The following is a 21,718-nucleotide window of genomic DNA, read 5'->3' as shown; positions in this document are numbered from 1 at the left end:
AGTTTTGGACAGCAGAATCTCCCCAGGTCTTTTTCAGCCTCAATCTTTTGTGATTTATTTCCCTCTAAGATCCTCTGGCATTACTAAATGGGCCTGGGCAAGTCCTTCCAGAAAGGATTATAGAAAAGGGTGTCAGAGAGGAGAGACAAACTTGAGAAAGTTCAGCACCTCAAAAAAAAAAAAAAAGTAATTATTTCAGAGCAGGAGAAGCCTGCCAACAAGACACCATGTTTGAGGGTTTCAAATGAAAGTGTCTTTTCAACCATAGCTTTAATGGAAACCACTAATGAATCGGGGCAGCTGGGAAGGAATAAATAACAGCTTTAAAGGGGGTTGGGTCTAGAATAGAATACAGAGGCCAATCAGAGACAATCACACAGGACACGGAAGGTTGGTTTGACTGTGCTGGAAGCATTGTGCATGTTCGTTATTTATTCATTCATTTAGAGAAATGCTTATTGAATGCCTACTATGTGTCAGGCCTTGCTCTAGAGATAATTCACTTTCTAGTTATAATACAAAGTAAGGAAGCTAACAGTAGACAAGATAGTTAAGATTCAGTGATACTCAGTGACTTGAATATTCAGCTTCTCCTTCAAATATTAACGAGTTGGAAGGGGCTTCATAGGAAGGTAGATGCCCGGGTAAATGGAAAATGATGCATTCGTGGATGGGGATATACCCTGTATGAGTTTGTTAGGGCTGCTGCAACAAAGTACCACTAACTGAGTGCTTAAACATCAGAGATGTATCGTCCCACCATTCTGGAGACAAGATGACCAAGGTCAATGTGTCAGTAGGGTTGGTTTCTTCTGAGGGCTGTCAGGGAAGGGTCAGATCCAGGCCTCTGTCCTTGGCCTTCAGATGACTATCTTCTCCCTGTGTCTTTTCACATTGTCTTCCTTCTGTACACCTCTCTGTGTCCAAATTTCCCCTTTTTATGGTGACACAAATCATATTGGATTAGATCCTACCCTGATGGCCTCATTTGAACTTGAGTATTTCTATAAAGACCGGATTGCCAAATAAAGTCACATTCGGAGGTACTGGGGGTTACGTCTTCAACATATGAATTGGGGGGGTGAATAACTCAACCCCTTCTCAGGCAAAACCAGCCATGACTGGGGTAGACAATGAGATAGTTTAATTCAGTTCAGCTAAAATTCACTGGAAGCCTGGCCGTCCATCAGGCATCAAGTATATTCAGAGATGACGGGGACAAGGCTCTGTCTGATCTTGTTCAGTGAGCTCTTCCCTAGACGCCTGGGTCTCTGCTGGGTAACAGGCATACAGACATGAATAATAAGTGACCTTTATTCTCCAAGAAATATGTAGAAATAATCATTACACAATGAGAAAATATATCTAATCCCAAGATGGAGACACCAGGGAAAACGTCACTTTGGAGGTGACATCAGAACTAAAGCTTGAAGGAAGGATGGAAATTTTCCCAATGTGACGGGGGCTCCGTCTCTCTGTATCAGTCAGGATTCTCTAGAGAAACAGGACCAACTGAATGTGCATGTGCTTGTGGGATGGATGGGTGGGTGGACAAATAGATAAATAAGTAAGACAGATCAAATCTGCCTATAAAGTGCACCTATGAAGAGATTGAGGCTCACATGATTGTGAGTCCACAGTACTGGCGGGTCCACAACCTGCAGGGCAGGCTAGCAGGCTGCAAGCTCAGGAGGAGCTTGAGCCCAAACACAGATTGTAGAGGGAATTCCCTCTTCCTCCAGGGAGGTCAGTTGTCTTCCTCTCATATTAATTGGATGAGGGCCACCACATCATGAAAAGGTCACCAGCTTTACTCAGAGTCTACTGGCTTCATTGTTAATCTCATTAAAAAAAATACTTCTACAGCAACATCTAGACTAGTGTTTGACCACATACCTGGGCATGGTGGCGTAGACAAGTAGAGGCATAAAATTAACCAGCATACTCTTCGTCCCCTGTGTACTAGAGGACATACGATGGAGAGACATGTCCTGGTCTTCCTGTCAGACAAAACCATGATACATCCTGTCTCGCCCCTTTTGGCACCTGGTGGTCCTGTAGACCAGCTCACTGGTGACCTGGTTGTGGATAGAAGGCATCCTCACACGGTGGTTGGGCATCTGGTGTGTGAAGAATTTTGGCATTGACACATTCTCTCAGATAAGGTCTCAATACCCAGGGGGGTGGTCCCTCCTGAGGTTCCCAGATGCTCCGTCACCTGCAAGATCTGAGAGCAAAGGGCACAGCTGCTCTGGATAATGAGGCTACTCCAGGGAGACATCCCTTTGGGCCACGGAGCGGAACTGAATTTCCAATCCAAGTCAGCTCCTGGACACCCCCAGGTTGAGCCTCACAGTAGACCTGTCTCCCTACTAGCCTAACACTTTCTCTATCCCTACGGATATTAAGATCATTCCCAGGAATCAAATCCCATATTCAGTTCACTCACTTTCTTCATAGCAGCCACAAGTACCTGACATTAAATTGGTGTGTTTTTCTATTTCCTTCACTAGAATGTAAGGACCTGAGGGCAGGCCTATAACTGCTTTGTTCTCTGTAATTCCCATAGCATCTAGAAGAGTTTCTGGCACACAGTAGGCACTCAATGAATAATTGTGAAAAGAAAGAAGGAAGGAGAGGAGGAAGGGAGGGAGCCAGGATCCTCAGACTCCGACTCTTTCCCTCCGAGTGTTTTCCTCAGGGTCACGTTGCCCTAAGACTCCTCCTTTGTGACTCCCTGGCTCACTAGCAAATGATCTTGGACCTCGGTAATAGTAACACTAATACTTCACAGTTGTTTCTTATGAGCCTAACACCATTCTAAGAGCTTCATAGTTAATCCTCATAACAACCCATGAGGTCAATACTATTACCATCTCTCTACTATAAAGGAAAGGAGGTACAGAGAGATGAGTGACCTTGCAAAGGCTGCAGAACTGGTGTGTGGGGCAAAGCTTGGATTGGGGCTCAGGCTGCCGATGGCGATGCCTTGTTTAACCATGTCACTGCACACACACACACCCATTTTCCCTTCCATCCAAGGTGAAGCAGGTACCTTTGTAGAAACATTCCTTTACACTGGGCTACTCGACTCCACAAAGATTAACAGAAGCACTTGCCGTAGCTCTGAAAACCTACAGTGATTTCTCGATGGGTTGCTGGGTCACACTTCCGTCACCATTCACCGGACAATCTGTGTTGCCTAGTCGGCCACTGCTGGGAACAGCAGCCTGCACACATGCGTGCGGTGTGAATGGTACTGCCAGTGCGGGGGGGTCTTAGGACTCCCAGTTATTTTATAGCCAGGTCATGTATTTTGGTCTTATCTCTTGGCAACATTTATTTTTAAAGCATTATTATTCCTACCCTGTGGCCTACATTTGGCAAGCTGCAAATGTACTTAAGAGAAAAAAAAGATTAAAAAATTTTTACATATTATTTATAGTGACTAAAACAGAGCTGAGCACATAGAATATAATGCTAAATAAAGAATTAAATAATTGTACCATGACTCATTGGGGCATTTCTATCAATTCAGTTCATCAAGCTGTTAGAATTAGTGTATTTATGCTGAATCGCTGAGTCATCTAACCCCATTCATGCACTATATATGCCACTGGAATTATCCAACATCCCCCATTTCCTTCAAACACCAAACATTCCAACATTCTGTCAGCCTGGTCCATCTTGCTTTTGTAGCATGTGTTTCGCCAGATTTACATATTTTCCTAACACAGCATGTACTTTCACAAGTGTGCACAATAGCCAGTTCAAAAGTCACTTTCTCCAACCAGTGTTAGTTGACTGCCCTAGAGCTGGCTATTCTCCGTACTCTCATCGTGGCTGCTGCACAAGGTGACAGCACATCACATAATGCTCTGTGGTTTAAAAAAACATTATTTTTTAAAGGATCTTTGTATCCTCACTATTTGAAGCAGCAGCTAGCATGAGCTATGCATAAAGTCTTCTGTGAATGACTGCATTGTTCCCATATCCTTTCAAAAAAAAAAAAAAAACAAGCTGGTCAAGAATGGTGCATAGAAAATCCTAATATTCGGTAATCAGAACTATCTGGACGTGTTGGGTAGGTACCTGCCCGATGCTGTGAACTACTGAGAGACAACCAGGCATAAAACATACCAGACACATTCAACAGGTTATAAATTAAAACAGACTAAAGGAAACCAACCTGAGCTAGAAGTGCTCAGAACTGCCTGGCCTCTAATGAGTTGCCTCACAAGACCCCAAATGCACATTATTGCCAACCTACAGAAACCAATTAAAAAAAGAACAGATTTTTTACAGTAGCTTTGTAAATAGTTGCTTTCCTAGATAATGATAGTTCCCACTATTTCACAAAACTTGAATAATACACTAATGTAAAAAGAAGAAAATGAAGGAAAACATGCAATCCCACATTCCCCCTAAAAGCCCACCAGGAAGTACTTTTTCTAGTCCTTTTCCTACTAGCATATTATATTAAAAATTAATGACAAAATTCAATGAAAGTGAAAATCAAGGTATGCTTTTCACGTAAAAACGTATTTTGAGCTATTGTTCACGCCCTTAAATGCCACCTGACAGGATGAGTTTCAGGACACCACCACCTGCTCACATTTGTCAGCTGCTGCCTCTTGCACGTGGAGATTGTCCCCTTGCCCTTTTCCTTCGGTAAGCAATGCCGTGACTCACACCCTGGAACAAAGTTTTCCCCAACACTGGGTTGCATGCAGGGGCAGGACAGTATGTTGAGGTTATAACTCTCATGCCCAGGCCACGTGTGGGGATAAATCTGTGGACTGTGTTTCATTGTCCAGACCAGTTTGGAAGAGCCAGGACCTAGGAACAAGGTTGATTCTGGTCACTGGCCACTCCCTGACCTGGTGACAGGCCCCTCAGGTAGTGGGGTTGGTTGAGTGGATGTGTGTGGGGGGGCCCTTGGTCCCGAGACATGGGGCTCTGGTCCCAGAAGAATATCAACCACATAATGCCTTCAAAGAGAAAATGCCATGTAGTCACACAGGAGCTTTAACCTTGCAGATGGGTGGGGCCCCAGCTGCGGGGACCACTGACTGTTCCCACTCAGGAGAAAGGAGAATGTTGTACTGGACAAGATACATGGAAAGCCCTCCAAGGCAACGAAAGTAGATCCAGACTCCATGACCCAGGGCAGTGCCAACTCAAGCCCAGGTGAACATGGAGCTCATGCCCCAAGGGGCACATCCAAGGGCAATCTGGGCACTTCCGTGCAACAAACAGGGTGCCTCTGGCTTTGAATTTTCCTGTTGGCCTGAGTTCTCATCCTGGCTTTGCCTCTTGCTAGCTCTTTGATCTTGGGCAGGTGTGTGACCCTCAATGTCTCAGCCTCCTCCTCTTAAGACAGTAAGTAATAACATCTGCCTTGAGTTATAGCTTTCAGATTTATATGTGAGACATCGTGCATAGTCTGCAAACAGCAAGAAGAAGAGAAAGAGAAGGGAGGAGTGCAATACCGTATTGGGTTCACTGGAAAGGAACTCTGAGACAGAGATGCCTGTGTGGGTGTGAGGTCACTTGGGCAGTGACTTTACTGAGAGAGTAAAGGAAGCAGGAAGAGGACCGAGTGCAGAGAGGAACTGCTGGGAAGTGGTAGCATAGACCTTGGCTAATGCCCAGCGGACTCAAGCTGAGATGGCCCTTTAGGGTTGCCTTAAATCACGGCAAGAAGACACACCCTGCTCCCTAGCCATGGCCAGTCACTGGATGCAGACTGGCCCCAGGGACGTGTGACCTTGAATAGGCAGCTCCCCTCAGTCAACACTCCCAGGGCCTGGGAGAGGCAGAGTGTCGGTCCAAAGATGGGATCTAGGTGGCAAGTGCTGCCTCTACTTCCAAAGAAAACCTGTCGATCATCACATGCTTTCCCTGTGTTCCAGACGCATCAGCACAACAAAATCACCTACTGCCAGATTCGCTCTGTCCCAGGCACAGTTCCAAGTTACAGATGCTAACTCATTGACCCTTAAAACAGCCCCGTGGGAGGTTTTATTTAGGAGAACCATGGAACAGTCTGACAGCTGTCAGAGGGGATGGAAGGGGGGCACTGGATGAAAAGCAGGGGGGCGGGTGGCAGTTGGAAAAAGGGAGGCAAAGTGGGGAAATGGGGATATCTGTAACAGTGTCAACAATAAAAATAAAAGAATAGAAGAATTTACGATAAGAATAAAAGAACAGAAAATAAAGAATTTATGCTTTCCCTCAGTAAACAATAGAATTTTACAAAAAAAAAAAAAAAAGATTGACCTAGTATCACCTCACAGTGTGTGTCAGAGGCAGGATTAGAAACCAGTGGTTTCACTCCAGAGTCTGTGTTCTTAACCTCAAGGATAATGAAACACACCCCGTACTCTGGAGGAAATCACTGTTTCGTTACATGTGAGGCCAATTCTTGTTTGAGGCAGTAATATGTTTTCTGTTGCTGTCCTAACAAATGACCACAGGTTTAGCCTCTTCAAACAACGCTGGCTCATCCTCTCACAGTCCTGCAGGTCACGAGTCCGGGGCAGCGTGGCTCGGCCGGGACTTCTGCTTACACTTCACAAGCTGAACTCCAAGCATCAGAAAGGCGTCCTCCCCAGGCTCCTTCCAGCAGGCTCTGGGGACCCAAGCTCGATCAGGTTGCTGGTCAAATTCGGTTCCTTACGGCTGTGAGACTGAGGTCCTGCTCCCTAGCCGGCTGTGCTCTGGGACGTGTCTGCTGCCAGAGGCTGCCTGTTTCCTCGAGCTGTCCCCTCCGCCAGTAACAGCAGGCCACGTCCCTCTCCTGCCCCCGTTTTCCCTGACTCCTCCTGCCACGACAGGTTTCTCACTCAGGCCTTTTCTCTGCTCTAAGAGCTCGTGTGATTAGATTGGGCCCACCCAGGACTCTGAGACAATCTCCCTGTTTTAAGATTCATAAACTTACTTACAGCTGCAAAGTCCCTTTGGTTTTGTAACATAACATGCATCCCCAGGACCTGAGAATAAGGGTGTGACCACATTGCAGGGATGATTCCATCTGTCACAGGTGGTTCTGGGCCACAGGCAACCCCGGCCTGCCATCACAAAGACTGTGCCTTTATAACAGGTGCACAGGACTCTTACGGGAGCAAGGACACCCAGTGACGCTCAGGGTGGGGCACCACAATCCAGCTATTGCTATCATTTTGGCTCTTTCTCCCTTCATATTTGCCCCTACTTCGTTTTTGACTTTGCCTGGATTTTGGTCTAGTTTAATCTCCCTTTCTAATTCTGTCTTTGTCCCTGGGGCTTAATAAAGAGTTGGGTTTCCTGGTTTTCACCCACATCACCTGCCATACATAACAAGGGTCTTCTGTCGTTGGCCAGTCCAGGAAGCCTCTCTGCCTCCCTGGCTTCCCTTACACTCCTCTCCAAGACCTCCACCACCCAGCCTCTCTCTCCAGCTCCATCTCATTTGCTCTTACTGCCCCCACCCGGGAGGGCAGGGACAGTGTCTCCCTCCTGTCTGCAGCCACCACTTCCAGAATACCAGCTGGCACAGGGTAAGCAATCAATACAAGCTCGCAGAACTTTGAATGGAAGAAAATGCATGGATGGATGAATGAATTAAGTGAACAAAAGAATGCAATTAGTCATGGGATAAAAAGCATTGCCTTTTCCACAGTGTGATGATTCATGAGTTAGGCCAGCAGGCTAAAACACAAATGTGTTTTCCTTGATAGTTTATTTATTAAACAAATATTTACTGAGTGCCTGCTGTAAATGAGATTCTAGAGTACGTTTTGTTGGTGATGAATAAGACATGCTCCTTGACCTGAGAGAAGTTTACTTTCCATCAGGGAGGGCGGCTGGGTACACATTGGCTTCAGTTTCTCTCCCTCGGGTCTCCTGACCCATCCCTTCCTCGGCTGCTTCCTCCACCCGCCTCCCCTTCCTAAATCACATCACAGTCCCTGACCTGCACCAGCGACTCTGTAAAGAAAGTTCTCAGCCTGGGTTAAATTTTGAACCCAAGGATCAGGAAGGGTTTGGGAGCTAGCTGAGTGTCTTAAAGTATTTTTAAAGAATGTCGTTACTTGTTATTTCGGTTGTTTCCTGTTCACTCTTGAGGTCATTTGCATCTAACGTCTATTCTTTCTGGCACGGACAGCCCAGTTCTGGCGCTGGTTCCACGATCAGAACCAAATGAGAGAAGCGTCGTGGTCGTGGCCCAGTGAGAAGACGGCGAGCTTTGGGGCCAGAGTTCCCAGGAACCAGCTCATGTGGACATGACACTTGGTATATTCACAGTGTTGTGCAACCAGCTCTCTGTCTAGTTCCAGAACATTTTCACCACTCAAAAAGGAAGCTACTGTCCATTAGTCAGTTCCTCCCCACTTCCCCTCCCCAAAGCCCCTGGCAACCACCGATCTGCTTTCTGTCTATGGGTCTTTTCATTCTGGGTAGTTCGTATACATGAGACCGCATAATATGTAACCATTTGTTTCTGGCTCCTTTTACTTAGCACGATGTTTTTGATGTCCATTCACATACACTATGTGCATGTATGAATCAGTACCTTATTCCTTTGTATGGCGCACACACACACACACACACAGGGTCCCACAGAAGTGGCACCTGCTTGAATATGGCTGGTCAGGTAATAACATGGGTGTAATAAGTTATAGTTTTAATTTGAACATTTCACCTAAAATGTCATGTGGTGTGCTTGAGTGTTATATTGTTATGTTACAGAATTACAAGCTTGTGATTTTGTAATAAAAAATTTTTATTTTGTAATAAAAAAGGGGCGTTATCTGTGCTGGACCCTGTGTGTGTGTGTGTGTGTGTGTGTAAAACAATTTGTTTACCATTCATCCACTGGTGGATGTTTGGGTTGTTTCCACCTTGTGGTTATTGTGAATTATTTTGCTATGAACATGTACATACATGTATTTCTTTAAGTACCTATTATTATTATAATTATTTTGTTTTTAAATATTTTTATTTGTGGATGAGAAGAGAGAGAGACATGGATTCGTTGTTCCACTAATTTACACACTCATTGGTTGATTCTTGCATGTGCCTGGGGATCAAACCCACAGCCTCGGCGTATCGGGACTCCACTCTAACCAAGCAAACTACGCGGCCAGGGCAGTGTTTCATCCGCAGTTACAGTTTGCTTTCAGCACAGATTCATGTTCGTTTCAGGGAGAGCCCAGCAGACGGGCATTCCAAAGTGGTTCCCCTGGTACTTCAAGCGCCCCCCTGACATCAGAGTTATTACAACATTGTCGGCCGTATTCCCTAAGCCTCACCTGACATCCTCATGCCTGTTTCGTAACTACCAACTGGTACTTTGTAATTCTTTGCGGTACACACCAGGGAGAGGAATTCCTGAGTCACAGGGTAACTCTGTGTTTGACTTGTTGAGTAACCACCATCTATTTTCCACAGTGACTGGGACCACTTTACATTCACACCAGCAACGTATGGAGGTTCGGGTCCCACTTGCGTATGTCCTCACCAACACTGGGGATTCTCCTTTTTTTCTTTTTGTAAATGACAGTAATCATAGTGGGTGTGAGTGCTATCTGACCCCTCACCCACCGTTTCCCCCACACCCTGCTCCCCACTTTTCTCCAGTTACAAAGGGCTCACTCCTCAGAACTTTTGCCTCTTTCACACCAAGATGGGCCTCGCCCTCTCTAGAAACCCCACGGTCCTCACACTTCCAGACACGCCCTGTTATTTTGCATGGACACCTTCTGGATTCTTACAAAGCATCGGCAGGTCTGAGTTCCAGCCTCTCCCCACAGCACACTGACAGGGTGATTTGGGGTCACTTTACCTGGCAGAGCCTCGGTTTCCTCATTGTCTTAGTGTGCGGAGACTAACCGCATTTCATGGGTTAATGTGGGGTTCAGATAGGCTGGGACTGTAAATACTTGGTTGTGCTATTGTTATTTTGGCTGTTTCCCTAATGCAGTACCTGGCTAATGACAGAAGACCTATTTTGAATGAATGAATGAATGAATGAATGCTTATTATTGTCATTATTTCACTGTGGAAATGTCATAGGGATGGAGAAGACATTCCCATTTTTCTTTAAACAGAGAAGTGTAATAGAGTGAAGAATGTGCAAGCTAGAAAGTACACAAGTCTGGTCTTACAATAGCACTCCTTCTTCTCTGTTGTACAACCCTGGGGCCACCTGGGAAATGACCACCAGACTCAGCATGGGACCTGCGTTCCACCAGCCCTACCTTGCCGGCATAGGCCTAGACACCAGGCAGACAACTACTACGGGCTCAGTCCATGAGCCATGCAAGCCCTGGCTTCACGTGGGAACAGAGGCACAGTTCTTCCCACGCATGGGATGCACTTGGCCCCACCGCTCACGATAGCTTCCCTTCAGGCTTACCACTCTGGGTTCTCCATTATCTATGTTATTTTTTCAGTGCTTTTGAACACAGCCATGTTCTTCTTATTATCACAGAAAACATTTTACCTATCATTTCCACGCATTTGGATCAGAGACAGAAGCTTCAGAACATGCTCATGTCTTCCCGTTATGCTACGGGAAGGGATCTTCACTGCTCTTTCTACCATCCCGTTAACCAGGCCCATCGGGTTTGCGCTGCATTCCCTCCACTGATAAGCACAATAAAGAAATAACCAGAGAGCAACTTAGATAAGCCCTGCTGTGTTTGGTCTTTACAACAACCTATTTGGTAGACGGTATCACTCTCCCCGTCTTACAGAAGAGGCACCGATTTAATGTGTTCACGATGCCCGTGTGAGGCTGAATCCTTGATTTGCCCTGACTCTCGCTACCACACGGACACACACACACACACACATGTACACATGCATATGCATGCACATGTACACATACACACATTGCAGATATATTATTTGGTCCACATGGTAATCAAATGTTGAAAGGATCTTTGCTTAGAGCTGGTCATCACCATCATTTACTTCCCAGCTGTTTAAATAGCAGCAGAATTGTTCACTGGTCTTTCCCAGTAGGATTGATGGGCAAAATCAAGGCCTTTGTGGTGGGCCTGGCGTGTTAACAGACTACAGAAGTGGGTGCCCTTTGCCCCTTCCCAGCCCTTTTCCAGGAGCCAAGGGACAGGGAGAGACAGGGCGCAGCAGATCCGACAGTGATGGGCTGTAATTGAGTTCTCGATTCGTTTTAACTCCCCGGGTGAGATTGCCTGTGAAAATGGTTTGATTTTATGCTCTTGGTGAAGCTACATCAAGCCCCACTGGAAATAACAAGGGTCCTCCTTTCTCTTGCTTCTGCTCCAGGTGGGGAAGAGAACAGTGGGGAGGCGAAGGGAGGGTCGGCCCCCAAGAGGAATTGCAGGTGCAGGGCTGAAAGTGATCATGCGCAGACATGAGTGGGCAGATGGGGGAGCAGTGGGCCCCCAGGCAAGCATCCCTGGCAGATGACAGGTGGGATGTGCATCTGGAACTTCCCAGACTGCTCCTCCGGTCAGCAGCTATCAGGGAAGGCCTGGCCAGGCATTCAGGCAATGACATCTGCTTGTTTCCATGTACGAGGAAGATGCCCTCATAAAAGACCGGCAGAGAGGTCAGAGGTCAGACTTACTAATGAGGGCACCAGAGAACCCACTGGAGAAGTTCACACTGCCTTGTCCTGGCTGTTTCTTGCAGAGGTAGAGCTCAGAGCTGTGATGTCACACTATCCACAGGTCGCTCCCGAGCACCTGAAATGTAGCTGCTGTAAGTGTAAAATCACACACCCGATTTCACAGCCTTATTGAGATGAAAGAATGAAAAACACCTCACTAGTAATATTTTATGTTGATGCCACGTTGAAATGACAATATTTTGGATGTGCTGGTTAAACCACATGTATCACTAAAATGAATTTCACTTGTGTTTTGCTCATGTGACTACTAGAAAAGTGAAATTGTACACGTGTAGCTCACATTACCTATTGGGCAGCGCTGGTCTGAGATTTACCCACACCCAGCCTCCTCCCTGAGGCAGCAGCACAGGCCAGACTGGCGGGGCTTACGCACAATTTCACTGCCTCGAGCCGCCCCGTGTCAGCCCCTGAGGAAGGATACTGGAATGCCAGAGGGTGAGAGTTACACTGTCACAGGAGTTACAGGGAAATTAATGTTTCAGAAACATGAATCATTCAACACTATGCATTTCTGTTGTTTAATTAAGAGCAAATTCCTTATGTGATCAGGTATCAGTGAGGCCTCTCCCTAGCCACTGGGCTTTAAATTAAGGTTGCCTTGACAACGTCAAATCCCATAGTCCATGGAAGTCCCCAGTATGCCCTGTGCAGGTGCTGCAGGTAGGGGCTTTGTTCTTCAGGCCCCTTGTGTCTCCTGGGTCCTGGTTGCCTCACCCCCCCACCATCGACCAGTACCTGGAATAACCCCACCTGGGGTCTCCTCCATAAAAACCCACACGCCAGTCATTCATGGCTTTAGAGGTCTGTAGTGAACAGGGGATCTGGGAGGCTTCCTGGGGAGAAGTCACGACGAGCTGTGCAGAGCCTTTTCCGGTCTGACTGGGGCACCAGTCAGTATTCGCTAGGCTGCGTTGTGATAACCTAGGCCTCGGAGACATCTAAGAACAGAGGCTTGTTTCTCACTAGCACTGCAAGGCTGTGGCACAGGTTGCAGGTGGACTAGAACTCTGCTCCGCAGGTCTCTTTCATTCCAGGATTCAGGCTAAAGGAGCAGCCCCTATGTGGGGCGTGCCATTATCCTTTGGGAGGAAAAAGAGAACTGGCTGGAAGATGTAAAGGCGTCTTGCTTGAAGGCAGCACATTAATCTCTCCTGCTCACATTCCACTGTGACCAAACGCAGCAACAGACTGAAGAGTCACTTTTGCTCAGTGCAGTAGCCAGAACTCATTGCATTGCTCCGGTGGGGCTGCAGTGGAGGCTGGGAACACAGGGCAGCACATGGCGTTTGGTGAGAACAGCCTCTGCCATCGTCTCCGCCCCGTTCTCTCTGGGCTGGCTTCTCACAGCAGAACCCTTTCGACAATGGTTGACTTGGGTGGTCATTCCAAGACACGAGCAGAGGTCTCCAAGGGAACATAGGTGGCTGACACTTTTGGTCTTTGCATCAAAATGGCACAGGCAAAACTTACGAATAGCTTAGAAAGGAGGCCGCATTCCCAGGACTTCTACCATATGTGCTTCACCCTCAGGGTTATCTGCTGTGCCTCGTATATGTGTCCTGATTGCAGTTGGGACTGTTGCCCTAGAGATGATCCCATTCATATCTCACCCAATGAGGAACCTACAATGGACGGTAGATGGGGTCAGCTTGCATGCATACCAAGGGTAGGTGACCACAGGGAGAACAGCACTAGTGAGGGAACCTGGAGGTTAATACCTGCTCCAGCTCTCACCCGGAGCCATTGAGAAAAGTCCCTCCCCTTCGCTGGGCCTCAATTTCCTCCTCTGTAATATGAAGATGATCCTCTTTGCCAGGCCTGTCTCATCAGGGTGCTGGGAGCTGAGAGTAAGGCAGGTATGAGCTACAAAACCCCTACAAATGTAAGTTCAGAGCACAGGACAGGCTGGAGTGAGAAGGGTGGTACTTCTAGGCTATGACAGGTGCTCCCAAGTGCCTGGAATATACCCAGCAATGAATTAGAAAATGCAGTGAAGTTCTAATTTGCAAGGTGCCCACCCTGCACCTGAGGAGCATGAGGACTAATGTGGAGATGAGCATATCATGACAACCAAGTGACCACTAGGTGTAATATAACCAGGATGCACAGGAGAGCATTCCTGGGACCATCGGTTTCCAGGCTACTGAATTAGAAGAACCGTAGCTGACAAAGCCTAGATGCTTAGAGACTCGGAAAAGAGGACGACGCGGAGGGGGAGGGAGCGTATCTCACAGCTCGTTGCTGGCAGTGTATAAACAACCTCTTAAACCTTGTGATTCTCTAAAACATATTAGGCATAAACTGGCATATTGTCAGTGCTTTAATTAGTCAGGATATTTAACACTAGTTGCTGAAACAACACACCCGCAAATAAATCTCAGTGGTTCAACACAACAGAAGTTTACTTCTCACTCCTTCACAGTCCCTTAAATGTCAAATGGACCAAGTGGGTAGCTCTTCGCTCAGCATATAGTTGGGAATCCAGCTTCCTCACCTCATATGGCTCTGCTAGCTCAGAATCCTTCACTTTCAGCCACGCTGACACCAGGGTGTTTATCACATCTAAAGAGAAGGATCACTGTTTTCTTCCCTCCTTCTCTCTTTCCTTTCCTTCCCCCCTCCACCTTCTGTCTCTGCCTTCTTCTGTCTTTCTTACTTTGGTCCCCTCTTCCCTTCTTTCTAGCAAATATTTACCGAGTACCCAGGCAGAAATCATGCTATGTGGGTGAAGGATGGAGGGAAGAATAGCCTTGGTGGGAGCTGCAAGTGGGCCCAGTCCAGCACACATGTCTCCCTGGGGTGCTGGCGTTGCACGGGGATATGGGGAGAAACCAGCTTGTTCCCATCCCACCTGAACAGAGGAGCAGTGGGGAGGGCAGAGAAAGAATCCCGAGGTTTTGGCTGAATTTATAAATCAGGTCACACTACGTTGGAACAGAAACAAACATTTTATATGAGAAGATGTTGTGAGTCAGAAAAATTAAGCACTCATTGCTGGAGCCGAGGAGGCTCCTGGGCAGCCTCCCTCCACCCCCCGCCAACATCCTCTCTGTGTCCCTCCCTGCAGGGGGAGTGAGTCACGGCCACAGCCTTCTCCACGTCTGCTGCCTCAATGTCACCTTTCTGGTAGTTAGCACGGAGCTCCCCCCATGGAAATCTCACTTGGGCACCTCCAAATGTAGCTGTTTACTACATACTCATGAGAAGGGCTTTCTGGGCCCTTAATTGCTGCAATGAAGGCTCAGATGCGTGATATTCCAACTCCAAACATAAGCAGAGCTGCAGGAAATGGTGTAGGTGGAATTGGGAGAAACACTTAAAATAGCACCAAGGTCACAATCCCTGGGAAGGCACCTGCCTGCCACCTTTGCCATCCACATCGGTGCCCTGGTTCTCCCTCCCTCCCTTTCCGTCTCCACCTCTCTTTGTTTGCTTTGTTTCCCCCAAGGTCAGAGGAGCAAAGCTAATATTTATTGAATAGCTACCATGTGCTTGGTACACATCTGAGATCATCACAACATTCCTATGAGGTGGGCACACTGTCCCCATTTGAAAGAGGAGGACACTAAGGCTCAGCAAGCTGAGGGCATTTGCTTGAGGTCACACAGCCCGTAAGCAGCAACACTGAGACTCCAAGTTCAAGTTGTCTGAATGCAGTGCCTGTGCTAATTCGAGTTTGCTGAACTCCACCACTCTGTTTCCCATTTTGCTGAAGCCATCTCTGGCTGTTAACGGTAATACCTTCACCCTCAAGAAGCTCTCAGCCACAGGTGGCAAACACAAGGCCTGTGGGCCGAATCCAGCCCTCCACCTTGTTTTATCCGGCCCGGCACCTCGTTTCCACCCTGCGGCAGCACCAAGCTCTCACTTAAGTTAAGGAGAAGCTACAGTTACACAGTCCTAAAATTACATTCAGCCCTTTGAAGACAACCACGGGGCTGATGTGGCCCCCGGTGAAAATGACTTGGACAGCCCTGCTCTAGGCTTCACGCTTCACAGGAGGGAAACATACCGGATCAGGAGGGAGGCAGCTTTGTTTCACCTTTTGTCATAGATACAGTGTCTGGCCTCCCCCCCCTTTTTTTTTTCCTCAGTTGATATACCACCTCTGTATTCATTGTCTGCTGTGCAGAGAGATCTGTGATATGTATGAGCAGCAGCAGGGGCTCCTGCGCCCTGGATGCCCACCTCCAACCAGACTGGCTTGCTCACCCTTTGCCCTATGTGGCGCACTTGTGCCGGTTTGGCCCTTTGTTGTTTGTCCCAAAGCCTGGATGCCCAGTGCCACCTCCTCTGGCACATCCTAGTCCACTTCATCTCTGAGGCCCAACTTAAATGCTTCCTCCTGTCCAGAGCCTTCCCTGATCCTGCTTAGCTAGACACGATCTCTCCCTGCACCGGTCCTTTGTTGCCCAATTAGCCCTTTTCGGCCTTGTGTTACAACGACGATGCATGCTTCCCATCTCTCCAAGGTTTTGAAGGAGACGTGGGCACTGTGGCAATTGCATGGACTTTAGATGCAGAGAGACTTGGGTTCATACGCTTATTTTGCCACCTACTAGCCATGTGACCGAAGGCAAGCTATGCAGACCCTCCAGCGCCCAGCTTTTCCACCTCCAACGTGGAGGTGTAACAGCTGCACCGCAGGCATTGTGGGTGCTAAACTAAGCAAGGGGCTGGGAGAACTGTAACACAGTGTCTGGCACACAAGAGGAGGTGTTGTCTTTGTTATTTAGTAAACATGAATTTGAAACCCAGATCCACCTCTTACTGGTCATTTGACTTCAAATGTGTCCTTGAGACCCAGTTGCTTTATTTTTAGAATAGGGATAACAATACTTCTCTGATAGGGTTTGGGATTAAAAGATATCACAAGTAAAATGCAGAGCACTGTAAAATAAAACATATAGTAGGTATTCCTTAAGTGATTATTGAGTCAATAAAAACATTAATAAATGGGGGTAATGGTGGTTGGGGTTAGGGATATTCAACACATGGAATCAGAGTTAATTTTGGCTTATTCGAAGTCTACATGAGCACTCATTGAAGCTCTTAACATAAAAAAACCCCCAAATAATAATAATACTGTTTAGTGAGTACCTCCTATATACAAATGTGTTTAATACTCCCTCATAACCTTATGAGACAATAATTATTATCCTCAAAAAAGCTCTGTCTGATTTAGAATTCAAGCTCCTAAGTGTCGGGATGGGCGGGGATATCTGCCTGGCAACCTAAGCCCGCCCCTTATCCTATCAAACCACCAATGATGGACTGCGGCTTTGTTCCAGGAAACCAATCCCTAGCCCCTGAGGGGAGCCAATCAGAATTTGGTGCTTAAACACCCCCCCCCCCCCCCCCCCGCCATATTCCAGGTTTGTGCCAGACTTCTTTGGGCTGGTCTGCGGGTGGGAGAATTTCGCCTGGGTGTGCAAACCCTAATAAAGCTCTGTACTGCCTAATTTTGTGGCTGATTGGCATTTATTCCTCAGCGGAGCCTAAGAAAACCTTTCACTGAGTACTACATGCTGTTGTCACTCACCAGATGGGGGAATCAAGGTTTCTGAGAATCAAGACACTTATTAGTCCAAGTATAGAAAGGCAACTAAAAATAGCCTAAGCCGGAGGGGAGCTCGTGGTTCCTCTAGCTGGGAAAATGTCGGGTCTCTCTGAAAACGGAAACAGCTCCTAGAACCCCATGTTCTCCAGGAGCCCCAGCTCTACCCTCCCAATTTCCACCTGTTAGAATGTGCGTATTATTTAAGTGCCACATCAAGTGCGACTTCTCTTTATTTTTCCTCTTCTCTTCCATGAAACACTAATCGCTACATTCTCCAATTCCCCTGAATACTTTGTTCATAGGAAAGTACTTGCTACATTTTGCTAGTGGCACTTATTTTTGTATTCACATATAGAGCAATTTAGCATCTGGTACGTATTGGATATTTTAAAATATTTTTAAATAGATTGATGGATGGATCAAGGGATAGATTGATGGATGGATGGGATACATGGATAAATGGTTAAAGGTAAAGTAAACAAGCAGGAGTGAACAGATTGATATATGGATGAATAAATGGGTGTACAGGAAAAAATGGAAAATATATTGATAGAATTGTGGTGGGATGAATGGGTGAAGGATGGATGAATGCAAATACAGGATGGGGGGGAAACTGTATGGGTGATAGACTGAGGGACTCATCTATCACTTTACTGAATTGGTGGATACATAGGTAAATTGACAAATGAGCAATGAGATGGGTAGATGAATGACTCAACCTGCGCATTTAAAGGACACCTTTTCCTTTTAGGTATGCATAGAATTTTCGTGCCTCCTACATAAATAAAATATGCAGCTGGAATAATTTTCCTTAGTTTTACTTTTTTTGCATGGTAATTCTCTTAGAAGACATCAGGCCGAAGGTGATGCCTTCTTTGGGTGGAGTCTGAGGAAACGCACGTAGAAGGTTTACCTGCTGTGCATTTGTACTACACGTCATAATGTGTCTGAGCATCTTACTCAAGAGGAAAAGGAAAATCGGATTTTACATGAGTATGTGACAGTCCATTAATCTTCACTTGTCTCCCTTTTGGATTCTGAGAGTAATGCCGCCCACAGAGACTAGGGAGGAAAAAGAGGCTGGAGGTGACTGGAGCAGGAAGAGGGACTGGCTAGTCACTTGGGCCCAAACAACTCCAAGACGAGAATGCTGCCTGCTCTCTTTAACCCGCTGTTGGCTGCTCTCCCACCACCAGCCCAGCTTTCTCGGCTTTGCAATGAGCAGAACCAGGTTGTATTCTGGAGGTGAATCAGGAGGAAAGGTCATGTGAGTTCTTAGAACTAAATGTAGCACCCATTTAGCCAGAAACTGTCACCGCCCTGGAATTAGACGTCATGTGACTCTGAAACTACGCAGAAGAAACGTTAAGCGTCCTCAGAGGCAGGCAAATTTGGGTTTGTGTCCCAAATTCTTTCTCTTACTGACCGATGGACTTCTGTTTCTGGCAACAGTGTAAACTGGGCGCCTGCTCCCCACTCTTCCTGCTGAAACCAAGTATCAGTGTTGATAAAACTTTTTAAAAAATTCTTTTTGAATGCTTCTATGAGCCTGCAAAAAGTTAAGTGATGCTTTTGACGGGGATCTAGAGATTTAAACCCAGCACTGAAGCAGCCTTATGCCTGGAGGGCATTTTTTGATCTTCCTGAAACTTAAGGTTTTGCATGTCTCAGAGACAGAAGACAGAGCCCGGAGCCCACTCAAGACAAAGGGATGTTTAGCATAGAATCTTCCCAATAAAGCCAGGCTCTACAGAGCTTCAGTACACTTTAGTATACAGGAGACTTAGAAATACACATCCTGAAGGATTGCAAAGAAATCTGCAACCATCAAAGTTTGCCTAAGAAACCTTGGCAATGAATGGAAAGGAAAATGTCCCATGAGAAGTTATAAATACAAACCAGCCATCATACGGGTTGCTGTCAAAATCCACTTTATCCTTGAAACGCCTAGCTAAGAATTTCATTTAAAACGGTCCTAGTCTGGTAGAGCCTGTCTCCAGGCGGTTGGCAGAAATTACAGGTAAACCTTCTGTCTAGAATAACCCATCTCGAATTATTTCAAGAGGTAAAGTTTCAAGGAAAACATGTTTATCTCGGTAAAGTAAAACACTAACTTTACAGTAGTTTTTTTATAGGCTAGACCTAACTTTCTCCCTCAACCCTATAATTGCTGCCTTTCAAATGGCAAGCTCTCATTTGAGTCCTGGATAATATAGCTTTCTGTGAAGGAAGAAAATAGAATGGAGGATAAGAATAAGAATGAGGATGAGAATAAAGAGGAGGACACGGAAGGGGAGGAGGAGGAGAATGATGCAAATGTACAGAAATAAATGCAACTTACCTGACTGTTACTGTATTTCTGGGTATACAGACTATGGGTAATTTCAGTTAATATAAATAACGCTGAAATGAGTACCTTTACAACTCAAATATTTGACTAGATTCTTTTTATTTACCTGGAATAATTTCCTCAAAGTATAATTACTGAATTGAAGTGAATGGATATTTTTAAGTCTCCTAATTCCCAGTGGGATAATTTATACAAAGGAGTCTTATGAACCCCAGTGAGCTAAAATATAAGGGACTTAATCTTATTTTTATGAAAAGGTAGGGATACATGAAGTGAGAGAAAGGCATTAAATTTTAGTTTAATTCAACGAATACTTCTTAAGCTCATGCTCTTTATCAATAAAATCCTAGTTTCCGGGAATACCATAAGAAGTCATGATCTTTGGCTTCCAGAAACTGAAAAGAGATGGATAAATGATTGTATACACATGCTTGGCACTATACATAGTAGGTGCTCAATGAACGTTTATTGAATTACATAAACAGGTGGAGTGCCTGGGCTCCGTGGTAATGATGCAGGAGGGCTTTTTCAGGTGAGCCTGAGTAGAGACAGGATGTGGGTTTGGTAGAGAATCACTCACCCAGCTTCACGGTAAAAGGGCGGTGCCCTGGAGCTGGTATGGAAGGTGCAATTCTACCTTCTACTGGGAGACTTCCTGCAGAGCCTTGGGAAGTGAATGCCAGCAGGCTTGGGGACATGGTGAAGAATTGGAGGCACATGGTACCTTGAATTTGAGCCTTAATGAAAGGCCCCAAGATGCAGGCCAATGTTCTGAGCTCCTAAACATCTCTTTTCTCAGGAACCGGTAATTTTCTGTTTTCTGTGTCTTGACCACTGTTCTCCGAGATAGCCTAGGGCTCACTCCTTACTTCATGCAAATCAAAATCACCTCCTCAGAAAGAATTTTGACCCTCTTGGTACTCTGGGTATATCCCCTGACCCAGCCTTATTATATTACCAGTTGACTACTATACTTACTTGTTAATTGTCAACTCCCTGCACTCAAAGGTGAACAAGAAGCATCTTTGTCTCTTGTGTTCACCGTTGTAACCCTAGTGTTCAGAACAGGTATGTAGTTTGTAGCAGAAGCTCTGTAGTTAACAGTCACATTAAGTACTCTTACTACAAAAAAGGGGTGGGGAGAACTCGATGGAATTTTGGAGATAATGAGTGATTCTATTACCCTGATTGTGGCTATGGCTTCCCGATGTCTGTATGTGTCCAAAGTCATCAAACTGTAGACATTCGATGTGCACACTATTTTGTACATCAATTATGCCTCCACGCAGCTATTTAAAAGTTCAATAAATACTTGTTGAGTGAATAAGTAAATGAAGATTATTTTGCCTGAAACAATATCTTCTGTAGCTACTTAATTCTTATAATAATTGCCATTCACTGAAGGCTTGCTGTTTCCAGGGGACTGTGGTGACTTTTCTTTGTACATTATTTCATTTAATCACCCAAGAAACTTATGTAATGAGCCCTACTTATACCTCATTTTATAGACACAGACATTTTACAAGACAGAGAGGTTGTAGAATGTCCCCAGCACAGTGGCTTCTACTCGTTTGTTACTTTACTGAACATTAAGAGGGCTTTGCATGTCATCTCAATTATATCGGATCAGGTAAGAACTGACACAGCAGGGTGAGGTCCTGGAGGGAACGTGTGACTCGGAGTCAGGCCACCTGAATTCCAGCTTGAGCTCTGCCTCCACCAAACTGTGGGCCTTTGGTGGGGCCTCGCTTTCCCCATCTGTAAAATGGCAGCGTCTCCCTGTCTCCCCTGCGTGAGAGGGTTATTGTGAGAAACACAAGCTAAGAAATGTCAAGGTTCTTAGCAAGCTATAATCTGCTGTACAAATCTGGCTATACTTTTATAGCTACACCCTCAGGGGAACTAAGCCTGAAAGACCTAAAGTTTCTGAGCTTCCAAGTTTATCTTCCTTTGCATATTTCATTTGCCTGACTCTGGTGGACGGGATCATTAATATTAATGTTCAGGCTTCATGAATTATGCACCGGAAACAAGACATTTTTCTTCTACCCTTCCCATCTCATACTTCATCTCACAAGCCCAATGAGCTTCAGCCAGTAACAAAGACCCCACCGAAAATAATAACAAGTTGTGTCCTGGGGAT

Source organism: Desmodus rotundus, chromosome 3 (genome assembly GCF_022682495.2).
Source record: "Desmodus rotundus isolate HL8 chromosome 3, HLdesRot8A.1, whole genome shotgun sequence".
NCBI classification, from domain to species: Eukaryota; Metazoa; Chordata; class Mammalia; order Chiroptera; family Phyllostomidae; genus Desmodus; species Desmodus rotundus.
Note: the sequence above shows the minus strand (reverse complement) of the source record.